The following is a 21,201-nucleotide window of genomic DNA, read 5'->3' as shown; positions in this document are numbered from 1 at the left end:
TTATTCATAAAACACAGGGTTCTATTCATAGAACACAGGGTTCCATTTATAGAACACAGGGTTCTATTCATAGAACTCAAGGTTTTATTCATAGAACAGATGGTTATATTTATAGATCACGGGTGGTTTCCATTCAGAGAACACATAATTGCATTCATAAAACACAGGGTTCTATTCATAGAACACAGGGTTCCATTTATAGAACACAGGGTTCTATTCATAGAACACAAGGTTTTATTCATAGAACACATGGCTATATTTATAGATCACGGGTGGTTTCCATTCAGAGAACACATGGTTTCATTCATAAAACACAGGGTTCTATTTATAGAACACAGGGTTCCATTCATATAACACAGGGTTCTATTAATAGAACACAAGGTTTTATTCATAAAACACATGGTTATATTTATAGATCACGGGTGGTTTCCATTCAGAGAACACATGGTTTCATTCATAAAACACAGGGTTCTATTCATAGAACACAGGGTTCCATTCATAGAACACAGGGTTCTATTAAGAGAACACAAGGTTTTATTCATAGAACACATGGCTATATTTATAGATCACGGGTGGTTTCCATTCAGAGAACACATGGTTTCATTCATAAAACACAGGGTTCTATTTATAGAACACAGGGTTCCATTCATAGAACACAGGGTTCTATTAATAGAACACAAGGTTTTATTCATAAAACACATGGTTATATTTATAGATCACGGGTGGTTTCCATTCAGAGAACACATCATTTCATTCATAAAACACAGGGTTCTATTCATAGAACACAGGGTTCCATTTATAGAACACTGGGTTCTATTCATAGACCACAAGGTTTTATTCATAGAACACATGGTTATATTTATAGATCACGGGTGGTTTTCATTCAGAGAACACATAATTTTATTCATAAAACACAGGGTTCTATTCATAGAACACAGGGTTCCATTTATAGAACACAGGGTTCTATTCATAGAACACAAGGTTTTATTCATAGAACACATGGCTATATTTATAGATCACGGGTGGTTTCCATTCAGAGAACACATGGTTTCATTCATAAAACACAGGGTTCTATTTATAGAACACAGGGTTCCATTCATAGAACAAAGGGTTCTATTAATAGAACACAAGGTTTTATTCATAAAACACATGGTTATATTTATAGATCACGGGTGGTTTCCATTCAGAGAAAACATGGTTTCATTCATAAAACACAGGGTTATATTCATAGAACACAGGGTTCCATTCATAGAACACAGGGTTCTATTAAGAGAACACAAGGTTTTATTCATAAAACACATGGTTATATTTATAGATCACGGGTGGTTTCCATTCAAAGAACACATCATTTCATTCATAAAACACAGGGTTCTATTCATAGAACACAGGGTTCCATTTATAGAACACTGGGTTCTATTCATAGAACACAAGGTTTTATTCATAGAACACATGGTTATATTTATAGATCACGGGTGGTTTCCATTCAGAGAACACATAATTTCATTCATAAAACACAGGGTTCTATTCATAGAACACAGGGTTCCATTTATAGAACACAGGGTTCTATTCATAGAACACAAGGTTTTATTCATAGAACACATGGTTATATTTATAGATCACGGGTGGTTTCCATTCAGAGAACACATAATTTTATTCATAAAACACAGGGTTCTATTCATAGAACACAGGGTTCCATTTATAGAACACAGGGTTCTATTCATAGAACTCAAGGTTTTATTCATAGAACAGATGGTTATATTTATAGATCACGGGTGGTTTCCATTCAGAGAACACATAATTGCATTCATAAAACACAGGGTTCTATTCATAGAACACAGGGTTCCATTTATAGAACACATGGTTCTATTCATAGAACACAAGGTTTTATTCATAGAACACATGGCTATATTTATAGATCACAGGTGGTTTCCATTCAGAGAACACATGGTTTCATTCATAAAACACAGGGTTCTATTCATAGAACACAGGGTTCCATTCATAGAACACAGGGTTCTATTAATAGAACACAAGGTTTTATTCATAAAACACATGGTTATATTTATAGATCACGGGTGGTTTCCATTCAGAGAACACATAATTTCATTCATAAAACACAGGGTTCTATTCATAGAACACAGGGTTCCATTTATAGAACACATGGTTCTATTCATAGAACACAAGGTTTTATTCATAGAACACATGGTTATATTTATAGATCACGGGTGGTTTCCATTCAGAGAACACATGGTTTCATTCATAAAACACAGGGTTCTATTTATAGAACACAGGGTTCCATTCATAGAACAAAGGGTTCTATTAATAGAACACAAGGTTTTATTCATAAAACACATGGTTATATTTATAGATCACGGGTGGTTTCCATTCAGAGAACACATGGTTTCATTCATAAAACAAAGGGTTATATTCATAGAACACAGGGTTCCATTCATAGAACACAGGGTTCTATTAATAGAACACAAGGTTTTATTCATAAAACACATGGTTATATTTATAGATCACGGGTGGTTTCCATTCAGAGAACACATGGTTTCATTCATAAAACACAGGGTTCTATTCATAGAACACAGGGTTCCATTTATAGAACACAGGGTTCTATTCATAGAACACAAGGATTTATTCATAGAACACATGGCTATATATATAGATCACGGGTGGTTTCCATTCAGAGAACACATGGTTTCATGCATAAAACACAGGGTTCTATTTATAGAACACAGGGTTCCATTCATAGAACAAAGGGTTCTATTAATAGAACACACGGTTTTATTCATAAAACACATGGTTATATTTATAGATCACGGGTGGTTTCCATTCAGAGAAAACATGGTTTCATTCATAAAACACAGGGTTATATTCATAGAACACAGGGTTCCATTCATAGAACACAGGGTTCTATTAAGAGAACACAAGGTTTTATTCATAAAACACATGGTTATATTTATAGATCACGGGTGGTTTCCATTCAAAGAACACATCATTTCATTCATAAAACACAGGGTTCTATTCATAGAACACAGGGTTCCATTTATAGAACACTGGGTTCTATTCATAGAACACAAGGTTTTATTCATAGAACACATGGTTATATTTATAGATCACGGGTGGTTTCCATTCAGAGAACACATAATTTCATTCATAAAACACAGGGTTCTATTCATAGAACACAGGGTTCCATTTATAGAACACAGGGTTCTATTCATAGAACACAAGGTTTTATTCATAGAACACATGGTTATATTTATAGATCACGGGTGGTTTCCATTCAGAGAACACATAATTTTATTCATAAAACACAGGGTTCTATTCATAGAACACAGGGTTCCATTTATAGAACACAGGGTTCTATTCATAGAACTCAAGGTTTTATTCATAGAACAGATGGTTATATTTATAGATCACGGGTGGTTTCCATTCAGAGAACACATAATTGCATTCATAAAACACAGGGTTCTATTCATAGAACACAGGGTTCCATTTATAGAACACAGGGTTCTATTCATAGAACACAAGGTTTTATTCATAGAACACATGGCTATATTTATAGATCACAGGTGGTTTCCATTCAGAGAACACATGGTTTCATTCATAAAACACAGGGTTCTATTCATAGAACACAGGGTTCCATTCATAGAACACAGGGTTCTATTAATAGAACACAAGGTTTTATTCATAAAACACATGGTTATATTTATAGATCACGGGTGGTTTCCATTCAGAGAACACATAATTTCATTCATAAAACACAGGGTTCTATTCATAGAACACAGGGTTCCATTTATAGAACACAGGGTTCTATTCATAGAACACAAGGTTTTATTCATAGAACACATGGTTATATTTATAGATCACGGGTGGTTTCCATTCAGAGAACACATGGTTTCATTCATAAAACACAGGGTTCTATTTATAGAACACAGGGTTCCATTCATAGAACAAAGGGTTCTATTAATAGAACACAAGGTTTTATTCATAAAACACATGGTTATATTTATAGATCACGGGTGGTTTCCATTCAGAGAACACATGGTTTCATTCATAAAACAAAGGGTTATATTCATAGAACACAGGGTTCCATTCATAGAACACAGGGTTCTATTAAGAGAACACAAGGTTTTATTCATAAAACACATGGTTATATTTATAGATCACGGGTGGTTTCCATTCAAAGAACACATCATTTCATTCATAAAACACAGGGTTCTATTCATAGAACACAGGGTTCCATTTATAGAACACTGGGTTCTATTCATAGAACACAAGGTTTTATTCATAGAACACATGGTTATATTTATAGATCACGGGTGGTTTCCATTCAGAGAACACATAATTTCATTCATAAAACACAGGGTTCTATTCATAGAACACAGGGTTCCATTTATAGAACACAGGGTTCTATTCATAGAACACAAGGTTTTATTCATAGAACACATGGTTATATTTATAGATCACGGGTGGTTTCCATTCAGAGAACACATAATTTTATTCATAAAACACAGGGTTCTATTCATAGAACACAGGGTTCCATTTATAGAACACAGGGTTCTATTCATAGAACTCAAGGTTTTATTCATAGAACAGATGGTTATATTTATAGATCACGGGTGGTTTCCATTCAGAGAACACATAATTGCATTCATAAAACACAGGGTTCTATTCATAGAACACAGGGTTCCATTTATAGAACACAGGGTTCTATTCATAGAACACAAGGTTTTATTCATAGAACACATGGCTATATTTATAGATCACAGGTGGTTTCCATTCAGAGAACACATGGTTTCATTCATAAAACACAGGGTTATATTCATAGAACACAGGGTTCTATTAATAGAACACAAGGTTTTATTCATAAAACACATGGTTATATTTATAGATCACGGGTGGTTTCCATTCAGAGAACACATAATTTCATTCATAAAACACAGGGTTCTATTCATAGAACACAGGGTTCCATTTATAGAACACAGGGTTCTATTCATAGAACACAAGGTTTTATTCATAGAACACATGGTTATATTTATAGATCACGGGTGGTTTCCATTCAGAGAACACATAATTTTATTCATAAAACACAGGGTTCTATTCATAGAACACAGGGTTCCATTTATAGAACACAGGGTTCTATTCATAGAACTCAAGGTTTTATTCATATAACAGATGGTTATATTTATAGATCACGGGTGGTTTCCATTCAGAGAACACATAATTGCATTCATAAAACACAGGGTTCTATTCATAGAACACAGGGTTCCATTTATAGAACACAGGGTTCTATTCATAGAACACAAGGTTTTATTCATAGAACACATGGCTATATTTATAGATCACGGGTGGTTTCCATTCAGAGAACACATGGTTTCATTCATAAAACACAGGGTTCTATTTATAGAACACAGGGTTCCATTCATATAAAACAGGGTTCTATTAATAGAACACAAGGTTTTATTCATAGAACACATGGCTATATTTATAGATCACGGGTGGTTTCCATTCAGAGAACACATGGTTTCATTCATAAAACACAGGGTTCTATTTATAGAACACAGGGTTCCATTCATATAAAACAGGGTTCTATTAATAGAACACAAGGTTTTATTCATAAAACACATGGTTATATTTATAGATCACGGGTGGTTTCCATTCAGAGAACACATGGTTTCATTCATAAAACACAGGGTTCTATTCATAGAACACAGGGTTCCATTTATAGAACACAGGGTTCTATTCATAGAACACAAGGATTTATTCATAGAACACATGGCTATATATATAGATCACGGGTGGTTTCCATTCAGAGAACACATAATTGCATTCATAAAACACAGGGTTCTATTCATAGAACACAGGGTTCCATTTATAGAACACAGGGTTCTATTCATAGAACACAAGGTTTTATTCATAGAACACATGGCTATATTTATAGATCACGGGTGGTTTCCATTCAGAGAACACATGGTTTCATTCATAAAACACAGGGTTCTATTCATAGAACACAGGGTTCCATTCATAGAACACAGGGTTCTATTAATAGAACACAAGGTTTTATTCATAAAACACATGGTTATATTTATAGATCACGGGTGGTTTCCATTCAGAGAACACATCATTTCATTCATAAAACACAGGGTTCTATTCATAGAACACAGGGTTCCATTTATAGAACACAGGGTTCTATTCATAGAACACAAGGTTTTATTCATAGAACACATGGTTATATTTATAGATCACGGGTGGTTTCCATTCAGAGAACACATAATTTTATTCATAAAACACAGGGTTCTATTCATAGAACACAGGGTTCCATTTATAGAACACAGGGTTCTATTCATAGAACTCAAGGTTTTATTCATAGAACAGATGGTTATATTTATAGATCACGGGTGGTTTCCATTCAGAGAACACATAATTGCATTCATAAAACACAGGGTTCTATTCATAGAACACAGGGTTCCATTCATATAACACAGGGTTCTATTAATAGAACACAAGGTTTTATTCATAGAACACATGGTTATATTTATAGATCACGGGTGGTTTCCATTCAGAGAACACATAATTTTATTCATAAAACACAGGGTTCTATTCATAGAACACAGGGTTCCATTTATAGAACACAGGGTTCTATTCATAGAACACAAGGTTTTATTCATAGAACACATGGCTATATTTATAGATCACGGGTGGTTTCCATTCAGAGAACACATGGTTTCATTCATAAAACACAGGGTTCTATTTATAGAACACAGGGTTCCATTCATATAACACAGGGTTCTATTAATAGAACACAAGGTTTTATTCATAAAACACATGGTTATATTTATAGATCACGGGTGGTTTCCATTCAGAGAACACATGGTTTCATTCATAAAACACAGGGTTCTATTCATAGAACACAGGGTTCCATTCATAGAACACAGGGTTCTATTAAGAGAACACAAGGTTTTATTCATAGAACACATGGCTATATTTATAGATCACGGGTGGTTTCCATTCAGAGAACACATGGTTTCATTCATAAAACACAGGGTTCTATTTATAGAACACAGGGTTCCATTCATAGAACACAGGGTTCTATTAATAGAACACAAGGTTTTATTCATAAAACACATGGTTATATTTATAGATCACGGGTGGTTTCCATTCAGAGAACACATCATTTCATTCATAAAACACAGGGTTCTATTCATAGAACACAGGGTTCCATTTATAGAACACTGGGTTCTATTCATAGACCACAAGGTTTTATTCATAGAACACATGGTTATATTTATAGATCACGGGTGGTTTTCATTCAGAGAACACATAATTTTATTCATAAAACACAGGGTTCTATTCATAGAACACAGGGTTCCATTTATAGAACACAGGGTTCTATTCATAGAACACAAGGTTTTATTCATAGAACACATGGCTATATTTATAGATCACGGGTGGTTTCCATTCAGAGAACACATGGTTTCATTCATAAAACACAGGGTTCTATTTATAGAACACAGGGTTCCATTCATAGAACAAAGGGTTCTATTAATAGAACACAAGGTTTTATTCATAAAACACATGGTTATATTTATAGATCACGGGTGGTTTCCATTCAGAGAAAACATGGTTTCATTCATAAAACACAGGGTTATATTCATAGAACACAGGGTTCCATTCATAGAACACAGGGTTCTATTAAGAGAACACAAGGTTTTATTCATAAAACACATGGTTATATTTATAGATCACGGGTGGTTTCCATTCAAAGAACACATCATTTCATTCATAAAACACAGGGTTCTATTCATAGAACACAGGGTTCCATTTATAGAACACTGGGTTCTATTCATAGAACACAAGGTTTTATTCATAGAACACATGGTTATATTTATAGATCACGGGTGGTTTCCATTCAGAGAACACATAATTTCATTCATAAAACACAGGGTTCTATTCATAGAACACAGGGTTCCATTTATAGAACACAGGGTTCTATTCATAGAACACAAGGTTTTTTTCATAGAACACATGGTTATATTTATAGATCACGGGTGGTTTCCATTCAGAGAACACATAATTTTATTCATAAAACACAGGGTTCTATTCATAGAACACAGGGTTCCATTTATAGAACACAGGGTTCTATTCATAGAACTCAAGGTTTTATTCATAGAACAGATGGTTATATTTATAGATCACGGGTGGTTTCCATTCAGAGAACACATAATTGCATTCATAAAACACAGGGTTCTATTCATAGAACACAGGGTTCCATTTATAGAACACAGGGTTCTATTCATAGAACACAAGGTTTTATTCATAGAACACATGGCTATATTTATAGATCACAGGTGGTTTCCATTCAGAGAACACATGGTTTCATTCATAAAACACAGGGTTCTATTCATAGAACACAGGGTTCCATTCATAGAACACAGGGTTCTATTAATAGAACACAAGGTTTTATTCATAAAACACATGGTTATATTTATAGATCACGGGTGGTTTCCATTCAGAGAACACATAATTTCATTCATAAAACACAGGGTTCTATTCATAGAACACAGGGTTCCATTTATAGAACACAGGGTTCTATTCATAGAACACAAGGTTTTATTCATAGAACACATGGTTATATTTATAGATCACGGGTGGTTTCCATTCAGAGAACACATGGTTTCATTCATAAAACACAGGGTTCTATTTATAGAACACAGGGTTCCATTCATAGAACAAAGGGTTCTATTAATAGAACACAAGGTTTTATTCATAAAACACATGGTTATATTTATAGATCACGGGTGGTTTCCATTCAGAGAACACATGGTTTCATTCATAAAACACAGGGTTCTATTCATAGAACACAGGGTTCCATTCATAGAACACAGGGTTCTATTAAGAGAACACAAGGTTTTATTCATAGAACACATGGCTATATTTATAGATCACGGGTGGTTTCCATTCAGAGAACACATGGTTTCATTCATAAAACACAGGGTTCTATTTATAGAACACAGGGTTCCATTCATAGAACACAGGGTTCTATTAATAGAACACAAGGTTTTATTCATAAAACACATGGTTATATTTATAGATCACGGGTGGTTTCCATTCAGAGAACACATCATTTCATTCATAAAACACAGGGTTCTATTCATAGAACACAGGGTTCCATTTATAGAACACTGGGTTCTATTCATAGACCACAAGGTTTTATTCATAGAACACATGGTTATATTTATAGATCACGGGTGGTTTTCATTCAGAGAACACATAATTTTATTCATAAAACACAGGGTTCTATTCATAGAACACAGGGTTCCATTTATAGAACACAGGGTTCTATTCATAGAACACAAGGTTTTATTCATAGAACACATGGCTATATTTATAGATCACGGGTGGTTTCCATTCAGAGAACACATGGTTTCATTCATAAAACACAGGGTTCTATTTATAGAACACAGGGTTCCATTCATAGAACAAAGGGTTCTATTAATAGAACACAAGGTTTTATTCATAAAACACATGGTTATATTTATAGATCACGGGTGGTTTCCATTCAGAGAAAACATGGTTTCATTCATAAAACACAGGGTTATATTCATAGAACACAGGGTTCCATTCATAGAACACAGGGTTCTATTAAGAGAACACAAGGTTTTATTCATAAAACACATGGTTATATTTATAGATCACGGGTGGTTTCCATTCAAAGAACACATCATTTCATTCATAAAACACAGGGTTCTATTCATAGAACACAGGGTTCCATTTATAGAACACTGGGTTCTATTCATAGAACACAAGGTTTTATTCATAGAACACATGGTTATATTTATAGATCACGGGTGGTTTCCATTCAGAGAACACATAATTTCATTCATAAAACACAGGGTTCTATTCATAGAACACAGGGTTCCATTTATAGAACACAGGGTTCTATTCATAGAACACAAGGTTTTATTCATAGAACACATGGTTATATTTATAGATCACGGGTGGTTTCCATTCAGAGAACACATCATTTTATTCATAAAACACAGGGTTCTATTCATAGAACACAGGGTTCCATTTATAGAACACAGGGTTCTATTCATAGAACTCAAGGTTTTATTCATAGAACAGATGGTTATATTTATAGATCACGGGTGGTTTCCATTCAGAGAACACATAATTGCATTCATAAAACACAGGGTTCTATTCATAGAACACAGGGTTCCATTTATAGAACACAGGGTTCTATTCATAGAACACAAGGTTTTATTCATAGAACACATGGCTATATTTACAGATCACAGGTGGTTTCCATTCAGAGAACACATGGTTTCATTCATAAAACACAGGGTTCTATTCATAGAACACAGGGTTCCATTCATAGAACACAGGGTTCTATTAATAGAACACAAGGTTTTATTCATAAAACACATGGTTATATTTATAGATCACGGGTGGTTTCCATTCAGAGAACACATAATTTCATTCATAAAACACAGGGTTCTATTCATAGAACACAGGGTTCCATTTATAGAACACAGGGTTCTATTCATAGAACACAAGGTTTTATTCATAGAACACATGGTTATATTTATAGATCACGGGTGGTTTCCATTCAGAGAACACATGGTTTCATTCATAAAACACAGGGTTCTATTTATAGAACACAGGGTTCCATTCATAGAACAAAGGGTTCTATTAATAGAACACAAGGTTTTATTCATAAAACACATGGTTATATTTATAGATCACGGGTGGTTTCCATTCAGAGAACACATGGTTTCATTCATAAAACAAAGGGTTATATTCATAGAACACAGGGTTCCATTCATAGAACACAGGGTTCTATTAATAGAACACAAGGTTTTATTCATAAAACACATGGTTATATTTATAGATCACGGGTGATTTCCATTCAGAGAACACATGGTTTCATTCATAAAACACAGGGTTCTATTCATAGAACACAGGGTTCCATTTATAGAACACAGGGTTCTATTCATAGAACACAAGGATTTATTCATAGAACACATGGCTATATATATAGATCACGGGTGGTTTCCATTCAGAGAACACATGGTTTCATTCATAAAACACAGGGTTCTATTTATAGAACACAGGGTTCCATTCATAGAACAAAGGGTTCTATTAATAGAACACAAGGTTTTATTCATAAAACACATGGTTATATTTATAGATCACGGGTGGTTTCCATTCAGAGAAAACATGGTTTCATTCATAAAACACAGGGTTGTGTTCTATGAATAGAACCCTGTGTTCTATAAATGGAACCCTGTGTTCTATGAATAGAACCCTGTGTTTTATGAATGAAATTATGTGTTCTCTGAATGGAAACCACCCGTGATCTATAAATATAACCATGTGTTTTATGAATAAAACCTTGTGTTCTATTAATAGAACCCTGTGTTCTATGAATGGAACCCTGTGTTCTATGAATAGAACCCTGTGTTTTATGAATGAAACCATGTGTTCTCTGAATGGAAACCACCTGTGATCTATAAATATAGCCATGTGTTCTATGAATAAAACCTTGTGTTCTATGAATAGAACCCTGTGTTCTATAAATGGAACCCTGTGTTCTATGAATAGAACCCTGTGTTTTATGAATGCAATTATGTGTTCTCTGAATAGATCACGGGTGGTTTCCATTCAAAGAACACATCATTTCATTCATAAAACACAGGGTTCTATTCATAGAACACAGGGTTCCATTTATAGAACACTGGGTTCTATTCATAGAACACAAGGTTTTATTCATAGAACACATGGTTATATTTATAGATCACGGGTGGTTTCCATTCAGAGAACACATAATTTCATTCATAAAACACAGGGTTCTATTCATAGAACACAGGGTTCCATTTATAGAACACAGGGTTCTATTCATAGAACACAAGGTTTTATTCATAGAACACATGGTTATATTTATAGATCACGGGTGGTTTCCATTCAGAGAACACATCATTTTATTCATAAAACACAGGGTTCTATTCATAGAACACAGGGTTCCATTTATAGAACACAGGGTTCTATTCATAGAACTCAAGGTTTTATTCATAGAACAGATGGTTATATTTATAGATCACGGGTGGTTTCCATTCAGAGAACACATAATTGCATTCATAAAACACAGGGTTCTATTCATAGAACACAGGGTTCCATTTATAGAACACAGGGTTCTATTCATAGAACACAAGGTTTTATTCATAGAACACATGGCTATATTTATAGATCACAGGTGGTTTCCATTCAGAGAACACATGGTTTCATTCATAAAACACAGGGTTCTATTCATAGAACACAGGGTTCCATTCATAGAACACAGGGTTCTATTAATAGAACACAAGGTTTTATTCATAAAACACATGGTTATATTTATAGATCACGGGTGGTTTCCATTCAGAGAACACATAATTTCATTCATAAAACACAGGGTTCTATTCATAGAACACAGGGTTCCATTTATAGAACACAGGGTTCTATTCATAGAACACAAGGTTTTATTCATAGAACACATGGTTATATTTATAGATCACGGGTGGTTTCCATTCAGAGAACACATGGTTTCATTCATAAAACACAGGGTTCTATTTATAGAACACAGGGTTCCATTCATAGAACAAAGGGTTCTATTAATAGAACACAAGGTTTTATTCATAAAACACATGGTTATATTTATAGATCACGGGTGGTTTCCATTCAGAGAACACATGGTTTCATTCATAAAACAAAGGGTTATATTCATAGAACACAGGGTTCCATTCATAGAACACAGGGTTCTATTAATAGAACACAAGGTTTTATTCATAAAACACATGGTTATATTTATAGATCACGGGTGATTTCCATTCAGAGAACACATGGTTTCATTCATAAAACACAGGGTTCTATTCATAGAACACAGGGTTCCATTTATAGAACACAGGGTTCTATTCATAGAACACAAGGATTTATTCATAGAACACATGGCTATATATATAGATCACGGGTGGTTTCCATTCAGAGAACACATGGTTTCATTCATAAAACACAGGGTTCTATTTATAGAACACAGGGTTCCATTCATAGAACAAAGGGTTCTATTAATAGAACACAAGGTTTTATTCATAAAACACATGGTTATATTTATAGATCACGGGTGGTTTCCATTCAGAGAAAACATGGTTTCATTCATAAAACACAGGGTTATATTCATAGAACACAGGGTTCCATTCATAGAACACAGGGTTCTATTAAGAGAACACAAGGTTTTATTCATAAAACACATGGTTATATTTATAGATCACGGGTGGTTTCCATTCAAAGAACACATCATTTCATTCATAAAACACAGGGTTCTATTCATAGAACACAGGGTTCCATTTATAGAACACTGGGTTCTATTCATAGAACACAAGGTTTTATTCATAGAACACATGGTTATATTTATAGATCACGGGTGGTTTCCATTCAGAGAACACATAATTTCATTCATAAAACACAGGGTTCTATTCATAGAACACAGGGTTCCATTTATAGAACACAGGGTTCTATTCATAGAACACAAGGTTTTATTCATAGAACACATGGTTATATTTATAGATCACGGGTGGTTTCCATTCAGAGAACACATAATTTTATTCATAAAACACAGGGTTCTATTCATAGAACACAGGGTTCCATTTATAGAACACAGGGTTCTATTCATAGAACTCAAGGTTTTATTCATAGAACAGATGGTTATATTTATAGATCACGGGTGGTTTCCATTCAGAGAACACATAATTGCATTCATAAAACACAGGGTTCTATTCATAGAACACAGGGTTCCATTTATAGAACACAGGGTTCTATTCATAGAACACAAGGTTTTATTCATAGAACACATGGCTATATTTATAGATCACAGGTGGTTTCCATTCAGAGAACACATGGTTTCATTCATAAAACACAGGGTTCTATTCATAGAACACAGGGTTCCATTCATAGAACACAGGGTTCTATTAATAGAACACAAGGTTTTATTCATAAAACACATGGTTATATTTATAGATCACGGGTGGTTTCCATTCAGAGAACACATAATTTCATTCATAAAACACAGGGTTCTATTCATAGAACACAGGGTTCCATTTATAGAACACAGGGTTCTATTCATAGAACACAAGGTTTTATTCATAGAACACATGGTTATATTTATAGATCACGGGTGGTTTCCATTCAGAGAACACATGGTTTCATTCATAAAACACAGGGTTCTATTTATAGAACACAGGGTTCCATTCATAGAACAAAGGGTTCTATTAATAGAACACAAGGTTTTATTCATAAAACACATGGTTATATTTATAGATCACGGGTGGTTTCCATTCAGAGAACACATGGTTTCATTCATAAAACAAAGGGTTATATTCATAGAACACAGGGTTCCATTCATAGAACACAGGGTTCTATTAAGAGAACACAAGGTTTTATTCATAAAACACATGGTTATATTTATAGATCACGGGTGGTTTCCATTCAAAGAACACATCATTTCATTCATAAAACACAGGGTTCTATTCATAGAACACAGGGTTCCATTTATAGAACACTGGGTTCTATTCATAGAACACAAGGTTTTATTCATAGAACACATGGTTATATTTATAGATCACGGGTGGTTTCCATTCAGAGAACACATAATTTCATTCATAAAACACAGGGTTCTATTCATAGAACACAGGGTTCCATTTATAGAACACAGGGTTCTATTCATAGAACACAAGGTTTTATTCATAGAACACATGGTTATATTTATAGATCACGGGTGGTTTCCATTCAGAGAACACATAATTTTATTCATAAAACACAGGGTTCTATTCATAGAACACAGGGTTCCATTTATAGAACACAGGGTTCTATTCATAGAACTCAAGGTTTTATTCATAGAACAGATGGTTATATTTATAGATCACGGGTGGTTTCCATTCAGAGAACACATAATTGCATTCATAAAACACAGGGTTCTATTCATAGAACACAGGGTTCCATTTATAGAACACAGGGTTCTATTCATAGAACACAAGGTTTTATTCATAGAACACATGGCTATATTTATAGATCACAGGTGGTTTCCATTCAGAGAACACATGGTTTCATTCATAAAACACAGGGTTCTATTCATAGAACACAGGGTTCTATTAATAGAACACAAGGTTTTATTCATAAAACACATGGTTATATTTATAGATCACGGGTGGTTTCCATTCAGAGAACACATAATTTCATTCATAAAACACAGGGTTCTATTCATAGAACACAGGGTTCCATTTATAGAACACAGGGTTCTATTCATAGAACACAAGGTTTTATTCATAGAACACATGGTTATATTTATAGATCACGGGTGGTTTCCATTCAGAGAACACATAATTTTATTCATAAAACACAGGGTTCTATTCATAGAACACAGGGTTCCATTTATAGAACACAGGGTTCTATTCATAGAACTCAAGGTTTTATTCATATAACAGATGGTTATATTTATAGATCACGGGTGGTTTCCATTCAGAGAACACATAATTGCATTCATAAAACACAGGGTTCTATTCATAGAACACAGGGTTCCATTTATAGAACACAGGGTTCTATTCATAGAACACAAGGTTTTATTCATAGAACACATGGCTATATTTATAGATCACGGGTGGTTTCCATTCAGAGAACACATGGTTTCATTCATAAAACACAGGGTTCTATTTATAGAACACAGGGTTCCATTCATATAAAACAGGGTTCTATTAATAGAACACAAGGTTTTATTCATAGAACACATGGCTATATTTATAGATCACGGGTGGTTTCCATTCAGAGAACACATGGTTTCATTCATAAAACACAGGGTTCTATTTATAGAACACAGGGTTCCATTCATATAAAACAGGGTTCTATTAATAGAACACAAGGTTTTATTCATAAAACACATGGTTATATTTATAGATCACGGGTGGTTTCCATTCAGAGAACACATGGTTTCATTCATAAAACACAGGGTTCTATTCATAGAACACAGGGTTCCATTTATAGAACACAGGGTTCTATTCATAGAACACAAGGATTTATTCATAGAACACATGGCTATATATATAGATCACGGGTGGTTTCCATTCAGAGAACACATAATTGCATATATAAAACACAGGGTTCTATTCATAGAACACAGGGTTCCATTTATAGAACACAGGGTTCTATTCATAGAACACAAGGTTTTATTCATAGAACACATGGCTATATTTATAGATCACGGGTGGTTTCCATTCAGAGAACACATGGTTTCATTCATAAAACACAGGGTTCTATTCATAGAACACAGGGTTCCATTCATAGAACACAGGGTTCTATTAATAGAACACAAGGTTTTATTCATAAAACACATGGTTATATTTATAGATCACGGGTGGTTTCCATTCAGAGAACACATCATTTCATTCATAAAACACAGGGTTCTATTCATAGAACACAGGGTTCCATTTATAGAACACAGGGTTCTATTCATAGAACACAAGGTTTTATTCATAGAACACATGGTTATATTTATAGATCACGGGTGGTTTCCATTCAGAGAACACATAATTTTATTCATAAAACACAGGGTTCTATTCATAGAACACAGGGTTCCATTTATAGAACACAGGGTTCTATTCATAGAACTCAAGGTTTTATTCATAGAACAGATGGTTATATTTATAGATCACGGGTGGTTTCCATTCAGAGAACACATAATTGCATTCATAAAACACAGGGTTCTATTCATAGAACACAGGGTTCCATTTATAGAACACAGGGTTCTATTCATAGAACACAAGGTTTTATTCATAGAACACATGGCTATATTTATAGATCACGGGTGGTTTCCATTCAGAGAACACATGGTTTCATTCATAAAACACAGGGTTCTATTTATAGAACACAGGGTTCCATTCATATAACACAGGGTTCTATTAATAGAACACAAGGTTTTATTCATAAAACACATGGTTATATTTATAGATCACGGGTGGTTTCCATTCAGAGAACACATGGTTTCATTCATAAAACACAGGGTTCTATTCATAGAACACAGGGTTCTATTAATAGAACACAAGGTTTTATTCATAAAACACATGGTTATATTTATAGATCACGGGTGGTTTCCATTCAGAGAACACATAATTTCATTCATAAAACACAGGGTTCTATTCATAGAACACAGGGTTCCATTTATAGAACACAGGGTTCTATTCATAGAACACAAGGTTTTATTCATAGAACACATGGTTATATTTATAGATCACGGGTGGTTTCCATTCAGAGAACACATAATTTTATTCATAAAACACAGGGTTCTATTCATAGAACACAGGGTTCCATTTATAGAACACAGGGTTCTATTCATAGAACTCAAGGTTTTATTCATAGAACAGATGGTTATATTTATAGATCACGGGTGGTTTCCATTCAGAGAACACATAATTGCATTCATAAAACACAGGGTTCTATTCATAGAACACAGGGTTCCATTTATAGAACACAGGGTTCTATTCATAGAACACAAGGTTTTATTCATAGAACACATGGCTTTATATATAGATCACGGGTGGTTTCCATTCAGAGAACACATGGTTTCATTCATAAAACACAGGGTTCTATTTATAGAACACAGGGTTCCATTCATAGAACACAGGGTTCTATTAATAGAACACAAGGTTTTATTCATAAAACACATGGTTATATTTATAGATCACGGGTGGTTTCCATTCAGAGAACACATGGTTTCATTCATAAAACACAGGGTTCTATTAATAGAACACAGGGTTCCATTCATAGAACACAGGGTTCTATTAATAGAACACAAGGTTTTATTCATAAAACACATGGTTATATTTATAGATCACGGGTGGTTTCCATTCAGAGAACACATCATTTCATTCATAAAACACAGGGTTCTATTCATAGAACACAGGGTTCCATTTATAGAACACAGGGTTCTATTCATAGAACTCAAGGTTTTATTCATAGAACAGATGGTTATATTTATAGATCACGGGTGGTTTCCATTCAGAGAACACATAATTTCATTCATAAAACACAGGGTTCTATTCATAGAACACAGGGTTCCATTTATAGAACACGGGGTTCTATTCATAGAACACAAGGTTTATTCATAGAACAGATGGTTATATTTATAGATCACGGGTGGTTTCCATTCAGAGAACACATGGTTTCATTCATAAAACACAGGGTTCTATTCATGGAACACAGGGTTCCATTCATAGAACACATGGTTCTATTAATAGAACACAAGGTTTTATTCATAGAACAGATGGTTATATTTATAGATTACGGGTGGTTTCCATTCAGAGAACACATAATTGCATTCATAAAACACAGGGTTCTATTCATAGAACACAGGGTTCCATTTATAGAACACAGGGTTCTATTCATAGAACACAATGATTTATTCATAGAACACATGGCTATATTTATAGATCACGGGTGGTTTCCATTCAGAGAAAACATGGTTTCATTCATAAAACACAGGGTTCTATTTATAGAACACAGGGTTCCATTCATAGAACACAGGGTTCTATTAATAGAACCCAAGGTTTTATTCATAAAACACATGGTTATATTTATAGATCACGGGTGGTTTCCATTCAGAGAACACATGGTTTCATTCATAAAACACAGGGTTCTATTCATAGAACACAGGGTTCCATTCATAGAACACAGGGTTCTATTAATATAACACAAGGTTTTATTCATAAAACACATGGTTATATTTATAGATCACTGGTGGTTTCCATTCAGAGAACACATCATTTCATTCATAAAACACAGGGTTCTATTCATAGAACACAGGGTTCCATTTATAGAACACTGGGTTCTATTCATAGAACACAAGGTTTTATTCATAGAACACATGGTTATATTTATAGATCACGGGTGGTTTCCATTCAGAGAACACATGGTTTCATTCATAAAACACAGGGTTCTATTCATAGAACACAGGGTTCCATTCATAGAACACATGGTTCTATTAATAGAACACAAGGTTTTATTCATAAAACACATTGTTATATTTATAGATCACGGGTGGTTTCCATTCAGAGAACACATAATTTTATTCATAAAACACAGGGTTCTATTCATAGAACACAGGGTTTCATTTATAGAACACAGGGTTCTATTCATAGAACTCAAGGTTTTATTCATAGAACAGATGGTTATATTTATAGATCACGGGTGGTTTCCATTCAGAGAACACATGGTTTCATTCATAAAACACAGGGTTCTATTCATAAAACACAGAGTTCCATTCATAGAACACAGGGTTCTATTAATAGAACACAAGGTTTTATTCATAGAACACATGGTTATATTTATAGATCACGGGTGGTTTCCATTCAGAGAACACATGGTTTCATTCAAAAAACACAGGGTTCTATTCATAAAACACAGAGTTCCATTCATAGAACACAGGGTTCTATTAATAGAACACAAGGTTTTATTCATAGAACACATGGTTATATTTATAGATCACGGGTGGTTTCCATTCAGAGAACACATAATTTCATTCATAAAACACAGGGTTCTATTCATAGAACACAGGGTTCCATTTATAGAACACAGGGTTCTATTCATAGAACACAAGGTTTTATTCATAGAACACATGGTTATATTTATAGATCACGGGTGGTTTCCATTCAGAGAACACATCATTTTATTCATAAAACACAGAGTTCTATTCATAGAACACAGGGTTCCATTTATAGAACACAGGGTTCTATTCATAGAACTCAAGGTTTTATTCATAAAACAGATGGTTATATTTATAGATTACGGGTGGTTTCCATTCAGAGAACACATAATTGCATTCATAAAACACAGGGTTCTATTCATAGAACACAGGGTTCCATTTATAGAACACAGGGTTATATTCATAGAACACAAGGATTTATTCATAGAACACATGGCTATATATATAGATCACGGGTGGTTTCCATTCAGTGAACACATCGTTTCATTCATAAAACACAGGGTTCTATTTATAGAACACAGGGTTCCATTCATAGAACACAGGGTTCTATTAATAGAACACAAGGTTTTATTCATAAAACACATGGTTATATTTATAGATCACGGGTGGTTTCCATTCAGAGAACACATGGTTTCATTCATAAAACACAGGGTTCTATTCATAGAACACAGGGTTTCATTCATAGAACACAGGGTTCTATTAATAGAACACAAGGTTTTATTCATAAAACACATGGTTATATTTATAGATCACGGGTGGTTTCCATTCAGAGAACACATCATTTCATTCATAAAACACAGGGTTCTATTCATAGAACACAGGGTTCCATTTATAGAACACAGGGTTCTATTAATAGAACACAAGGTTTTATTCATAGAACACATGGTTATATTTATAGATCACGGGTGGTTTCCATTCAGAGAACACATAATTTCATTCATAAAACACAGGGTTCTATTCATAGAACACAAGGTTCCAATTATAGAACACAGGGTTCTATTCATAGAACTCAAGGTTTTATTCATAGAACAGATGGTTATATTTATAGATCACGGGTGGTTTCCATTCAGAGAACACATAATTGCATTCATAAAACACAGGGTTCTATTCATAGAACACAGGGTTCCATTTATAGAACACAGGGTTCTATTCATAGAACACAAGGTTTTATTCATAGAACACATGGCTTTATTTATAGATCACGGGTGGTTTCCATTCAGAGAACACATGGTTTCATTCATAAAACACAGGGTTCTATTTATAGAACACAGGGTTCCATTCATAGAACACAGGGTTCTATTAATAGAACACAAGGTTTTATTCATAAAACACATGGTTATATTTATAGATCACGGGTGGTTTCCATTCAGAGAACACATGGTTTCATTCATAAAACACAGGGTTCTATTAATAGAACACAGGGTTCCATTCATAGAACACAGGGTTCTATTAATAGAACACAAGGTTTTATTCATAAAACACATGGTTATATTTATAGTAGAGATGTGCGGGCTCGGATATCAGAGATCCGAGCCCCCACGGACGTCATCATTCCGAGCCCGATTCCGAGCAGCGCTCGGAGATTCCCGCCTGACTCGGTCCGTCCGCGTGATTAGAACGTCATCTCCCGGCGTCGGATTTCG

This window comes from Crinia signifera, chromosome 1 (genome assembly GCF_055691185.1).
Source record: "Crinia signifera chromosome 1, ASM5569118v1, whole genome shotgun sequence".
Classification (NCBI taxonomy): domain Eukaryota; kingdom Metazoa; phylum Chordata; class Amphibia; order Anura; family Myobatrachidae; genus Crinia; species Crinia signifera.
Note: the sequence above shows the minus strand (reverse complement) of the source record.